The sequence below is a fragment of the Eulemur rufifrons genome, chromosome 4, assembly GCF_041146395.1.
Source record: "Eulemur rufifrons isolate Redbay chromosome 4, OSU_ERuf_1, whole genome shotgun sequence".
NCBI classification, from domain to species: domain Eukaryota; kingdom Metazoa; phylum Chordata; class Mammalia; order Primates; family Lemuridae; genus Eulemur; species Eulemur rufifrons.
In genome coordinates, this window is record NC_090986.1 from 48,818,332 (window position 1) to 48,832,059 (window position 13,728).

General features: G+C 32.5%; 1 protein-coding gene and 1 non-coding gene across 5 annotated transcripts in view; both read left to right on the plus strand.

The window, feature by feature from the left end:
* The window catches only part of PCDH9 (protocadherin 9), an 862,890-nt gene that overhangs the window by 708,933 nt on the left and 140,229 nt on the right, over positions 1–13,728 (plus strand). The gene's annotated exons all lie outside the window — the stretch shown is intronic.
* On the plus strand, positions 2,629–2,736 carry LOC138383060 (U6 spliceosomal RNA). The gene has a single exon (XR_011233516.1). It is a non-coding gene; the product is annotated as a U6 spliceosomal RNA (small nuclear RNA).

Sequence of the window (13,728 nt, forward strand, 5' to 3'; positions counted from 1 at the left end):
TGTAGATAATAAAAGAAAATTAAATACTATTAATAATAATAATTTGACAATCTCACTATTGGGTATTTATCCAAAGGGAAAAAAAGGAATACTATAAAAAAGACACTTGCACTCAAATATTTATAGCAGCACAATTCACAATTGCAAAGATGTGGAATCAACCCAAGTGCCCATTAATACATGAGTGGATTAATAAAATGTGGTGTATGTATACTATGGAGTATTGTGCAGCCATAAAATCCAATGGTGAACTAATACATTTTGTAACAACCTGGATGGAACTAGAGACCATTCTTCTAAGTGAAGTATCGCAAGAATGAAAAACAAACACCGCATGTGCTCATTATTAAATTGGAGCTAATCAATCAGTAAATAAAGTAAAATTGTTTTGGTTAGTTTAAGCTAACCAAAGCATCAGAAAATTTTTGATGTGAATAAAACTAGACCATATACTGTCTACCTTAATAGTATAATTATTTTGAAGTATATAAATCATACTAATTGAGCTGTCACATATACTTACATTTTATTGAAATTAATTTTATATGTGTTTAACTGGCAATTTAGTTGCAATCCAAAGCTCAGCTACTTAGTTTGAATCATTATAAATGCTCTTAGATTCAGGTTATGACACAATTTAAATGATTTCTAATGCATTTTTTTCTACCCTCAAAATTTTTACATTCAAATTTCTGGATTTATTAAAAATATTTTGGTCCCCTATAAAATGTTTTTCATCACTTGAATTCTAGTAATTTCAAGGTTTTATTAAGATCTCCAAGGTTATGATGCTAACGATTTTGATTTTCACAGGCTGTTCTGTTGATACTGCAGTGCAAATCAGTGTTACTTTTTGCTATTAAATCACCCAAGTCACATTTCCCCCAAGATGGTACAGATGTATAAATTGCTACTGCTGAAACTTCACTTTCCACCAGATGTTCAAAAAAGGCTAATATGCTTTCACCCTAAATATGGCTTAGTTGTTTCCTTTCAACAGAAAATATGTGTTCCATAGAAAGATAGTAGCCTGAATGAAGGTAAAGTTTCTTGTGGTCGAGGAGAAGAGGATGAAAAATTAACTGCAGTATATTAGAGATATCTTTTTTAATTTTTTCACACAAAATAGAAGTTGGACTCTTTGAACATTAGAATTAAATTCTAAAAGACACTCCAACATTAAGATACTTACATTTGTTCATTTCTAAATTGTCCCTTTCCTAAAAGGACTACCCAAATTTAGGAAACTGTGCCCAAGCACTTTCTTTTGCATGGCCCACTTGCAGTCTCCTCTCTGGAGTAAATGGAAAAGTAACAGATTTGTTCCTTTAAGCATGTCCAAGCCTTTGATTACTTCTATTATTTCACAGTCCCTATATCTGGCTATTAAATTGTGCAATTTTCCTACATCATAGAGTTGGGCTGCTTCAGGTTGAGCACACTGTACTCTGTCTCTAATTCCAGTAAAGTCAATTATATAAACTCTTTTGCTTTTACAAAATGCTCTTTAGCACACTGGTTCTCTCATAGCAGGGAGAGCTAAGCAAAAGAGTATTGTGGAACCTTTTCAGGTATAGCTGTGTTCTGCTCAGCAGGTACATTTATTACTAATGGGTAAAATAGTCTCCTTTTTAGCTACATAATGCTTCTGAAGCCTTCCGTTTTCTGGTTTTGATAGACATTCCGGTTACACTGAGAAAGGAAGGTGAGTGCCATTGATCACACCATGAACCTGCTGCGGGAGCATTTTTTTTTTAATCATTCACTTTCTTTCATAAGACAGTGACTGCATTTGTCTTAATGGGCTGATTTGCATTGTATACCAGGTAAACCACTTGATGCTGCTCACCAATCTTTGCAAATACACATAATAAGAGGAGATTCCAATATTTTGATTTTATATTTACAAAATAAATATCGACCAGAAAGAATGCCCTTGATCACGTTGGTGTATATAGTATAAAACAGTCTTTCTTAATGCTGATTGATCCTTTTGCCTCTTTTTTCCCTAGATATCTACCCTAATATTAGTAAATGATACAGAATTATATGTATATTCATGGCTTGCTCAAGCTAATGCCTAATGAAACATCTTTTGCTAATAATGACTTATTGTACCTTTGAGGAAAACATAATGATTTTGGGAAGGAGAAGATACTCTCCCATGCTATGTATATGGTATTTCTGTGTCTGAGCATGGTATTTCCATGGAGCTTATGAGGATATGAGTGAACTCAATGAATGTAACAAACTTTTTATTTTACATATTTATTGTCTTACTACTCAAAGTGAAGTCCATGAACCAGTAGACTACAAAGCGTCAGCTTTACCTGGGAGCTTAATGAAAATGCAGAATCCCAGGCCACATTCCAGATCTATTGAATCAGAATCTGTGTTTTAAATGCACAATGAATACTGTAAAGTCATGTTTGGCAGATCTTATTTCTGTTCCTTCTCTCTTTCTCTCTCTCTCTTTCTCGTTTTGTTGTTTGGTGTCCAGCACAAATATATGTAGCAGAGTACAATTGAAGAGAGAAGAACATCAGTAAAATTTTACACAACATATTCTAAGCCATTCCTTTTTGTTTGAATCTGGAATTCTGCCTGCCATTTAGAAAAGTAAAGGTAGTGCTCACTTCAGCAGCACATATACTAAAAATTGGAATGATACAAAAAAGATTAGCATGGCCCCTGCACAAGGATGACACACAAATCTGTGAAGTGTTCCATACTTTTAAAAAGTTCAGTTAAACATGTAATAAATACGAAGTGATCATAAAAAAAAAAAAAAGAAAAGAAAAGTAAAGGTAGACCTCTGACACTTAGGAGAAAGTATTCTGTACTCTCTTGAACACAAAGGGGAGAATCAAGATGACTGTTTATAATCTCATTGAATTTTCCCATTAGGAGAGCGTATGTTTACGGATGTAGTTCTCTTCCTTACAAAAGATTACTTAGGAGATTAAGCTACTTCTTCCACCATAATTACAAACATGCATCTAAGACGTGTGTGTGTGTGTGTGTGTATGTGTATGTGTATAGAGAGAGACAGAGGGGGCAGAGACAGAAAGACAAAAACAGAAAGAGAGAGAGACAAAGAGAAAGAGAGACAGAGACAGAGGCAAAAAGAGAATTATATTTGATGGGCTAGACATGCATCATACAATGTAGAAAGAATTTTATTTGGGTAGCTTGTTCAAGGGGTGACATTTCTTTTTTTTTTTATTTCAGCTCATTATGGGGGTACAAAAGTTCAGGTTATATATATTGCCCATGCCCCCCCATCTCCCGGAGTCTGAGCTTCAAACATGTCCATTCCCTAGACAGTGCACATGGAACTCATCATGTAGGTATGCACCCATCCCCTACCCCGACCCCCATACCCCCCAGTCAGAACTTCAAGCGTGTCCATTCCCCAGGCAGTGCACATCGCACTCATCAAGTAGGTATACACCCATCCCTTCCCCCCAGCCCCCACCTCTGTCCGATACCCAATTGGTGTTATTCAAGGGGTGACATTTCAATTTGTACCAAGCAAAATTGGTTTTCTTCTCACAATTCCTTGCCTATCAATTGTTAAAATTCTTTTCATAATATAAAGCAACAGAATTCATTTAACTGAACTCTTCATATATATTAATAGTAGAAAATAAGAGTGACTTTCTTCCTCAGCTCTCTGTAATGGCAAATAATGAGCACACTTTGAGGGAATGACCTGCATTCTCTAAAACTTGTGATGCATCCATTTTTCTCTCTGTTTCAGGAATTTAAGGCAATAAAAAATTTAAAAATGGTTGAATCATAGACCAGTGTTTCCCAAACCAATGTGCACATTAGAAACATCTAGGGATCTTTTAAATCTTTCAAAGCTTAGGCCATATTCCAGACTAATTAAGTCACAATCTCTGGAGGTAGGATACAGACATTAGTATATTTTGAGATTCCCCAGCTGATTCTAATGTGCAGACAATTTGGAGAGCTACTGTTAGAGACAAAGATGTGAACACAGATGATTCGAACTCTGATATTTAGCTCTCCTGACCTTTTTACTGAATATCATCCTTAGACAAACAACTCTTGTTCCAACCAGACTTCCCAAATGAATATCCCTTCCTGATTTCCTTATTTCTGATAACAGCACTTACTTTCTTCAAACCATAGAGGTTTAAACTGTCAAAATTAGCTTTAACTCTTCCTATTTTCAGTTTTTAAGTTTTATTTATCTTCTCTAATCCAATCCTTTCAAATAAGTATGTTAACCGGGCCTGGGTCTTAGTTGTTGTTTGCTGCCTGTAGCACTTTGTGCAGATTTTTCAACATAACAATAATATTGTACTAGTAAAGGGTCTGGAGGAAGGCAGGATTTGTACCACTGCCAATTTCCATGGTGTAAATACATCCTTCATGGCTGACTTCACATTAACAATTGCTTGCAAACTTTGTACATATTTAACAATCAGCTCTTGCAAGCTGGTAGGAGCTGGCTCGAGTATACCACTCCAACAAGTACTCAATAAATACAAGTTGTTGAATAGGATCATTGAGCAAGGAATTGAAATGCTATGGTAGGGCCTCAGATTGTGAATGTATTTAACATCAACATCTATTTGCTTGTATGATAAGTTTTTTCAACTTATAATCAATTATAACCATTTTTAATAACTAATAAAAATTTGCTTTGGTACTATATTTTTACTCACAATTTACCTGGCTGTTACATATGGAGCAGTGCAATTGATGTTGTTTCTAAAGTAGCTATTTGTTAATTCTGAAGGCACTGTATGACAACATTGCTATGAAAAAGACAAGGATTGGACGTACACATAAAACAATAAACTTCTACAATTTTAGGCTTCACATTTTGTGTATATTGCTTTAATGTCACGATACGTCCTGCATGTAAAGAAAAATCACAATCTACGTAAGGTATAATATTATTTTTTTTTTTTTTTTGCAGAGCTGATTATATAGACACTCGGTTTTTTAATGGATTTAGAGGTATAGGCATTAAAATATGTAAATTAGTTAAGCTAAAGCCATTATTTTGCTGAGCTATTTTTTCAAGATCAATATTGCTTCTCAACAATCATCTGCATTCAACACAAAATACCAATTTTAATTCAGTGAAGTCTAAGAAGAATAGAAATATACAGTATCCCAGAGGAACTTGAAGATTAAAACATTTTTTTTTTGGCTAAAGATGATTTATTTAGTTTTGATATAACTAAAACTATGCAAAGGGAATTTTCTAAAATGTAACAAATGTGATTTGTAGTCTTAAATTCGACATGAATGAATAACTAAAGAAGTATATGAGTCAGGCATAATCTTTTAAGTAGTTTTATTATGCTACGGATATCTTAGGAACTGACTCCCAGTTAATTTATTTAGCTTTTTGAAGATTGCCTCTCGGGGCTATGCTTAGTAATGGGAGGGAGGAGCATATGAACAGTCTAAATTGTCCACCAGCTTTAACCTTCCTTGTTTTAGTATCTAATAATTTGTTTGAACAGATATGAAAAACCCTTGGCCAATTTCTCTTGTGCTCTTTCCATAAATGCTAATAATCTTATCAGTATTATTTTCTGAAAATGAAGAAACAACTAGTGTATAGGTAGAAGCTTCCAGCATTGTCACCAATTCTGAGATTCTATAATGATTAGGATGGGGTGTCACCAGTGAAGGGTTTACATGCTGGAGTAGTTTAGGCAATTCGGCAGGTGTTGAGTGAAAGAAGAGTCTACAGCTCCTCTGTCTGTCACTCAGTAGCTATACCTGTCTCTCCCACTGACTCATCTGTATGACCTTGGAAAAAGTCACTTAAAACTCCATGTATCTTTATTCCAATACTTTTAAAACAGGAAGATAGTTTAAATTTAACTATCTTATAGTAGCTTTGGTACAACATCTATTCAATGCTTCGTAGTCCCCATGAGAAAAGGCCCAGGCTTTTTATAAATTGTTCTTATCTGTTAGTTATGTTTCTACTTTTTAAATTTGAATTTCATCTCACTTGGCAGAGTTTTCTGAATATGCACCATTTCTCCTCATGATTTCTCTCCTAATGTCACTATGTAGAAAATTCTTGTTAAGTAATCCATATTGGGCAGGTTTAGAGCTCATTCCCCAATGGGTTCCAATTTCTTGTTAAAGTAGCTTCATGCTGATAAAGCTCTTCAAATTAGAAAAGGTAGCAGTTCTGCCTTTAGATATTTGTATTATATTTATGAATGATAAAACTGCTTTCCTCTTTTCTCCTTATCTCTCCTGTAAGTCTATAATTTAGTATAGTTTTACTTGATAGTGCCATTAGTTTTCTGTCATGCTAATTTCCATTATATCTTTTAAACAATATACACAATGTTTATGTTGTATATCTCTAGCTGGAAGTCAGTACCTGTCATAAAACCTGTAAATATTAAATGGTATAAGATAAAGGTATTAAAATGGCACAATTAATTTTACAAATGATACAGCACAAATTTCATGTTAGTTTTTTTGTTTCTTCTCACTCCTTTTTGTCTAGAATACAGATGCTTTTTATAATAAATAAATAAATTGTAGCTATAAACCGGAGGTGGGGTCTAGATAATGCCATTCTGTGTGAGAAAGACAGCTGCACACCTCCTCACTGTGTTTTTGTGGGCTGTGTATGATTTACATAATCTGTATAAACATTAAAGGATTCAAAAGCAAGCCCAGAGCTAACTGTATTGAATCTAGAAACTGATATAATATGCAGTTATTTATTAGATGCTAAAACATCAAACATTAATGCATAGCTTTAAGCATGCTAATACATTTTGTCTTCATGTTTATTAGAAAAGTCAGGTAAACTGACACCAAAGCAGCTGGATGCTGAAGGGGTAATCTTCAAAATGACTTTCTAGTACTCCTCTAAGAACAACTTTTTCTCATATATTTTTTACTTTTGTAATTGTCATCTATTTTACGGTTTTACATTTTTAAGTGTTCCAGAAATTCACTTCAATCAATATACCTTCAATACTCTAACTCAAACTAAAAAACAAACTACAAACAAACAAACAAAACACAATTTTTTTTTAATTCAAAAGTAAAACTTTGTGCCATTTATTATTTTTGACTTCTGCTTGAAAGAAATGAAAATCTATCTCTCACCCAGAGATCAGACCCAATGTCACAAATGCTGACAATTCTACATTCCTCTGTACTATTGCATTGAGTGACAGGCATGGTTAGGAACTGGACCTTCGAACACTATAAACAACCCTGAAGCAACCCATGAATATACATGCTTCTGTGACTCAGCTGGTTGGATTCTTTTCCTCTGGGTCAACCTCTCCACAGGCAACAATTTACAACTGACTTAATGTCTTCCACATGAAACATCAGGCCTCTGAAAGTAGTTTTCCCTGTAGTTTCAACTGTAAACAGATGACAGTAAATTACAAGTTCTTATTTTCAAGAATTAGAAGCAGCATATTTTGGTCCTTCTTGAGTTAAACCATCGCCCCCACAAAAAATAAATAAACACGTTGCTTTGATTTCATTTAGTGATCATGATATATTTGTCTCTCAGGCACTAGCTTCGGATTTTTCTACTACATAAACATTATTACCTCCTGCAGGATGTCATCATAGGGGAGAAATTTAATGCAGTAATATATAGTTGACATAATTTGAATTAGTTATTTAATTTTTAAACGTGGTTAGGTCTATCATATGACAATAATCTCATAGTGTATTTTCTCAGGGGAAAAATTTGTGAAAGTCACAGCAACTTTGTACTCTTTGAATGTCACCATTTGTCTCCTAGGTAGTAAAACAAACTGTCTTGAATAAGATTTTGGATAGAAATCAGGTGCTATTTTATTGTACTGGTGATGTATGTAAACAGATTGCCTTTTACTGTACTTCCAATTAAATTATGTATGGATAAGTTAAGCACTTTGTGTTACCTTTGGAAGGGATGAAGCAAGTCAGAGAAAGATGGAGAAGTAAAGAAGGCAGTAGAAATCAGCAAAATGTAGAAAACAGAAAAAGATGACACAGTCTTTTAATATTTTGCTTCAGTTGGAGATGCTGTGGCTTCGTAAGGTTAAGTTGAAGTCAATACATAGATTTCTTTGTGCTAGAGATGAGTCTCTGTTAAAAAGAATAAAAACTTCTTTTGAGCATAGATTGTTGGTTCTAAATCTAAATACTATGTAGCTTCCATTTCATATAGATGTTATTATATTTAAGTAAATAAGAATAAAATTATGATCTGAAATAAGCTAAGCAGAAAACTATTTAAATAACTGCATATAATATGTAAGGTTGAATAAAAAATAAAGTCTAGGATAAAATAGCTCAGGTATTATGTATGATTTAGGAGATTTGGTACCAAATTGTAGAGAGTTAAAGTTTTTATTCTGCACAAGATACCATTAACAGAAAAAGCATGATTTGTCTCTCTGCATGTAGCAGTTTGTTAGGTACTGTACAGAGTTAATTAGCTACCTGTTTCCAACTCCTTAGGGACTTGAAATGTAGGATTGATAGCAGTATTTTACACACACACACACACACACACACACATATAACTTTAAAACAATGGAAAGCAAATCTGAGAGCACCATGAATTAAATGATTCAAGGTATATTATTCAGAGACTAGAGCTCCTAGTTTTAGGATTAACATGTGTATAGAAATTGAGCCAAAAAAAAAAAAAAAAAAAAAAAGATCACCACACTTTCTCAGGGACAACTTCCTAGAGGAAGACAATATGAGTTAAGTCAATTTGCTTGCGGCTATAAGGGAGGTATTGAAATCTGTATAGTTTAAATAAAAAGTGACTGGACATTAACTCAGTGGTTGCCAGCTTTGCTGTAATTTGCAATCACCTGGGGATCTTTTAAAAATACTAATGCTTGGACATTCTGATTTAATTATTATGGGGCATGATCTAGACATTGGGATTTTAAAAACTCCCTAGACTGTTTTAATGTACAGCAATGTTTGGGGATTACTGGTATAAATATGATACCCTTTAAAAATTATGTGTATCAGGGAAGCTATATCATTTTTCTTAAATAATAGCATTTTATATTTGTAGCTTTTCTTTAGTATAAATATAAATATTCTCTTTAGGTGAAAATTGGAAATGCATACTCTACTTGTATTCAAAAAGCAATGCAGATTATTTTTGTTGTCAATAGGTAGTAGAGGCATTTAGTGAAATTCTATGTAGCATTAAAAATGTATGTTATTGAAACCTCACATATTATTGAGGATAAATAACAAAATAATAAACTTTTTATTTTAGGAATGCTGAAGAAACATTCAAACAGTATGACATCATTCATATAAAGTTTAAAAAGATATAAAATAAGTGCTTTTGTTTGTGTATGTAGTAAAAATAAAAAGCATGAATAGGCATAGTATTCACTAAATTCAGGATAGTGATTGCTGGAAAATGGGGTAAGAAACAGGATTCAGAAGGGACACACAATTGTTTTATTTCCTTAAATAATATCCCAAATACAGCAAAATGGTAAGATTTGACAAAGCTGATGGTAGCACATACATGTGTTTGTCATATATTCTTTATGATTTGTCATGTGCTTACTAAATTCCATAGCAAAATGAAAGATTCTTTCCAGTTCTTCTGGTATTCAAACTATACAAGAAAGAATTAGGCTATGAAACTTTCCAGAAAAAAAGATGAAAAAATCCAAACTGAATAGGGTATTACATATTTTTAACAATTTAGCAAGTTGAGGAAGTGCAAGAATTGGAATTCTACAGTCTTACAGAGGAAATGAGTAAAACTGAATCAAGAAGAAACTCATAAGACAATTTGAATTTGAAATTTATACAGTTCTTTATTAGCAGAAAGTGGATTTTGAAATTTTTGGCTTGAATTATCTAGATAATTTCATTAACTTTTGTTTACTTATCAATGTTTAGCTATCAGATAAAACACATATTTTCAGATTATTCAGATATATTGGAATATGTTCATGTAGACACATTCCATAGTATTTTCAAATAGGAATTTTAAACTCTTTTTGGTAAGAGATTTTTTATGAGACATTTGAAAGATCAATGCATCTTCAAGTCAGATACATTGATGTATATATTCATACGTTATTTATAGTTATTATAGTAAAACAATATCATAAGAAACCAAATATTATAAATAAATAGAAATATATTTTAGCCTCTTATTTAGTTTTACCCTAAAAATACAGATCTAATAAAAACCAATGAACCTATTGAGCAATTTAGAATGGGAGGAGAAATTCAATTGGAAGGAATAACCAACTGGTAACAACAGGAATTTATTCATTTATTCTCTCATTTTCAAAATATTTATTTGGAGTTTAATATGTGCCTGATACTGGGCCAAGACTGAAACATAATAGTTGTCCTTGAATTCTTATATATTACAGGAATAACAAAGAATGTTTTAAATATAACTTTCTATTTTTATTCTCAAAAATGATTAAAAACTATTGTGAGAATATTGTTATAAATTTACACAATCACTTTTTTGGGAGGAGAAGAAGTTGTATAAACAAAATTATATTTTATACAACTGTCTAGGTTTTAATATGTAGAGTATGTGTTTTCATATATTAGTGAGAAAGGAAAAAACAAATATGGCCAATATTGATCTGTGTCAAATCAAGAATGATAATTTAGGCTGAGGTTGAAAGAACTGAAATTAATAAATATTAAATAAAAATATTTTATAATTGAATTATTAAAAACATAATTAAATTAACTAGGTGATGCTCTTACCTTGACTTGTTTTCGTATAATCACAAAAATATGTGAAAAGAACATGTCAAACATCTCCGAAAGATATAAAAAAATCAAAGAAAATCAGCTCAAATAATTCTTTCTTTAAAAGGTTTTCCTAATTAGAAAATGATTCTCATTGTTTCCATAATGGATTCATAATTTTAAAAACTAAACGTTCCAAAGGGTCAACTGACATTCTCTTTGTACTAATTTATATTTTTAAAATTTGCCTTCCCTTCATCATCCCAAAAATGATATGCAAAGATTAAGTTTTCCTGAAAACTTTGCCAATAATCCCCTGATCTTTACTCCCTAGCCCCCAGGAAAGGGGATAGTCTGGGTCTCCCTCCCTGAAATCCTCCATGACTACATAATGAATTTTTAAGAGATAAAGAGAACAGCTTCCCATATGTCTTTTATATGTACTACCACTGACTAGGAAGAAGATCATTCCCTCCTCTATTATTGAGGATGTCAAATTTTGTTATTATTTATATTTTGTATAGATAGACAAGGAAAGTCCTTAGGCCATTTTCTTCAATGTCATATGATTTCTATGTGGAATGCATTTGGGAATGTTCTTAAATATTATATTTGCTAATTAAAAATCTCATAGTGGAGAAATTTAAGTTTGCTATTTTTTCTTTTTCATTATACTTCATTATATTTTATTTGCCCAGACATAAACTTTTATGTAGTTGTAAAATAAAGTTTTTTTTTTAACTCCCCTACAAATTGCATATTATTTTTAGGAGCAAAATGTATTTTTTAAAGAAACAAGCCTTTATTTGGAGACTTTTTCCCCATACTAATGGATATATTTTGGTTTGGACAGAAATTATGACACTATCCTTATCAGAAAGAACAACAATAAAAAAGAAGGTCTTGGAGGGCTTTTAGTTCCCAAAGTATATATAGACATGTGAAAAAGATTATTGATTATGTATTAAAATCATAATTAATTATTCCAAGAATAAATATTATGTTTTCTCTACTTTTAAATTTTATGAGTTCTTTTTGGATCGATTATTGACAATGAGGTGAATTTTAATGAAAATATTTATTTCACTCACTTTTATTTTTGAACTGCTAGTAATGAGATATGCATATCTCATTAGCAATAATTACGGAATAATAATTTTAAAAAAGAGCTTTGGCTAATGTAGAATCCGTTGATGTCCTAATTTCAAATTCTCAGAAGGAATCTGATTAGCCCAGCTTGGGTCTTATACCACTGTAGAAACATGGCTGCTGGGAGCCTCCAAAATGGCATTTGTACAGATGTCCCCATGGGTATCCAGAATGGTTGGAGGATTACTGGGAAGAGAAGCTGATTTAATTAACTTCAAGAGTGTTTATGTTAGCACAGCTAAAAGTCATTCATCATTATAATAGGCACTTGGAGGAACAAGGAAGAAGAAGCAGAGTCTGCCTTTAAAGAAGTTTGTGATTTCCTAGGGGTAGATTATAATGCTGGGGACCTACAAAAAGGAAATATTAGAGAACAATATCTGCTAGATTATCACTATGTGGAAAAATGCATTTGACCCCTAGTAGGAAGAATCACTCTCTAGGTCAGCTCACTTTACTATGCACAGCTTTATGTAGGCAGTTAGATTTGAGATTGTTTTTGAAAGAAGGAGTGGAATCAGATATTTCTTTAAAGGCAGAATTTTATATAGGCAGAGATAAAAGAAAAGAAAATTCTGAGATTTATCTTGTGTCACTTCTTCTTTTCCTGACTCTTGCAGGCTGGGTTAAAAGCCTTTTCAAATTCTCTTATAATGCATGTCCCACTTATAAAATACTGATTAGATAATTTCTGCCTTGCAATTTGGGAGCATCCTGAAGACAGAACAATGTTTTAGTCTGCATCTCATATGTCTTGCACTGTGCCAGGGACCTATTCCTTACATGAAGGCTGGTCAGCTGGCTGGCTGGACATATTATAAAAGAAAAATTTGGCTTGGTTAAAATCATGTAAGAAGAGATAACTATGAGGCGTGTTAATAATTATGAAGGGAATGTCTTGTCGAAAACAGCATATGTTCAGGTAAAGTGATATATTTGGCTATATGGGGAAGATGAATCTATAGGGCTTTTCAGTGACCATTAATATGAGAGTGAACTTGACCTAAGAAGCTTTGAGAAAGTTATCGAGGACTCTTAGTAAGGGAAATTACATCCTAGAATTGATAATCTGAGCAGATTGAGAAGAGTACAGACCAGGAGTTTATTGCAGTTATCTGGGCATATAGCAATGAGGTTATGAACCAAAGAAGTGGCAGTGATAATGTGACAATACAGGTAAGTCCTAAGACACTCAGAAAAGATCTCCAAGAAATACATATAAATTATAAATGGGGATGAAGAGTGGAAAACAGTCAGAAATCCATCCAAAATTTTGAGTTTGGACTATGGGGAAAATAGTATTATATGGCAGAATTGAAGATAAAATGGAATTTGTTTGGGAGGAAATATATAATAAACTACACTTTGGACCTATTGATTATAAAATACAGTGTATTTTCAATAATATAATTAAATAGCAGTGCAGTGGTTTACAAAGGCTACTCAAGGACCATATTATTAGAATATATCAATTAAAATTCCCTATCCCCTCCCCAGAAATCATTTTTTTTTCCTTTCATTGTTTACCTGGATGTTCCTCTTTTGCAATCTTGCTACATAATCAAATAATTTTTTCTCAGATATTAGCTAATAAAGTTGTTATCAATTGCAGTGATATGAACATCCTTCATAAGATTACTGAAAACATAAGAGTCCTCAAGACCTAAAAGAATATTTTAGAATTTAGGGGCCCTATGACAGGAAAAGCTCTTACCCAAGCTAAAAAACAAACAAAAATACTGAAGGAAATATGGTCAGTATATCAAAATTATTGAAAAAATGGCTATTGTCATTATTTTCTTTGAACTCTAGTGGTATGTAAAT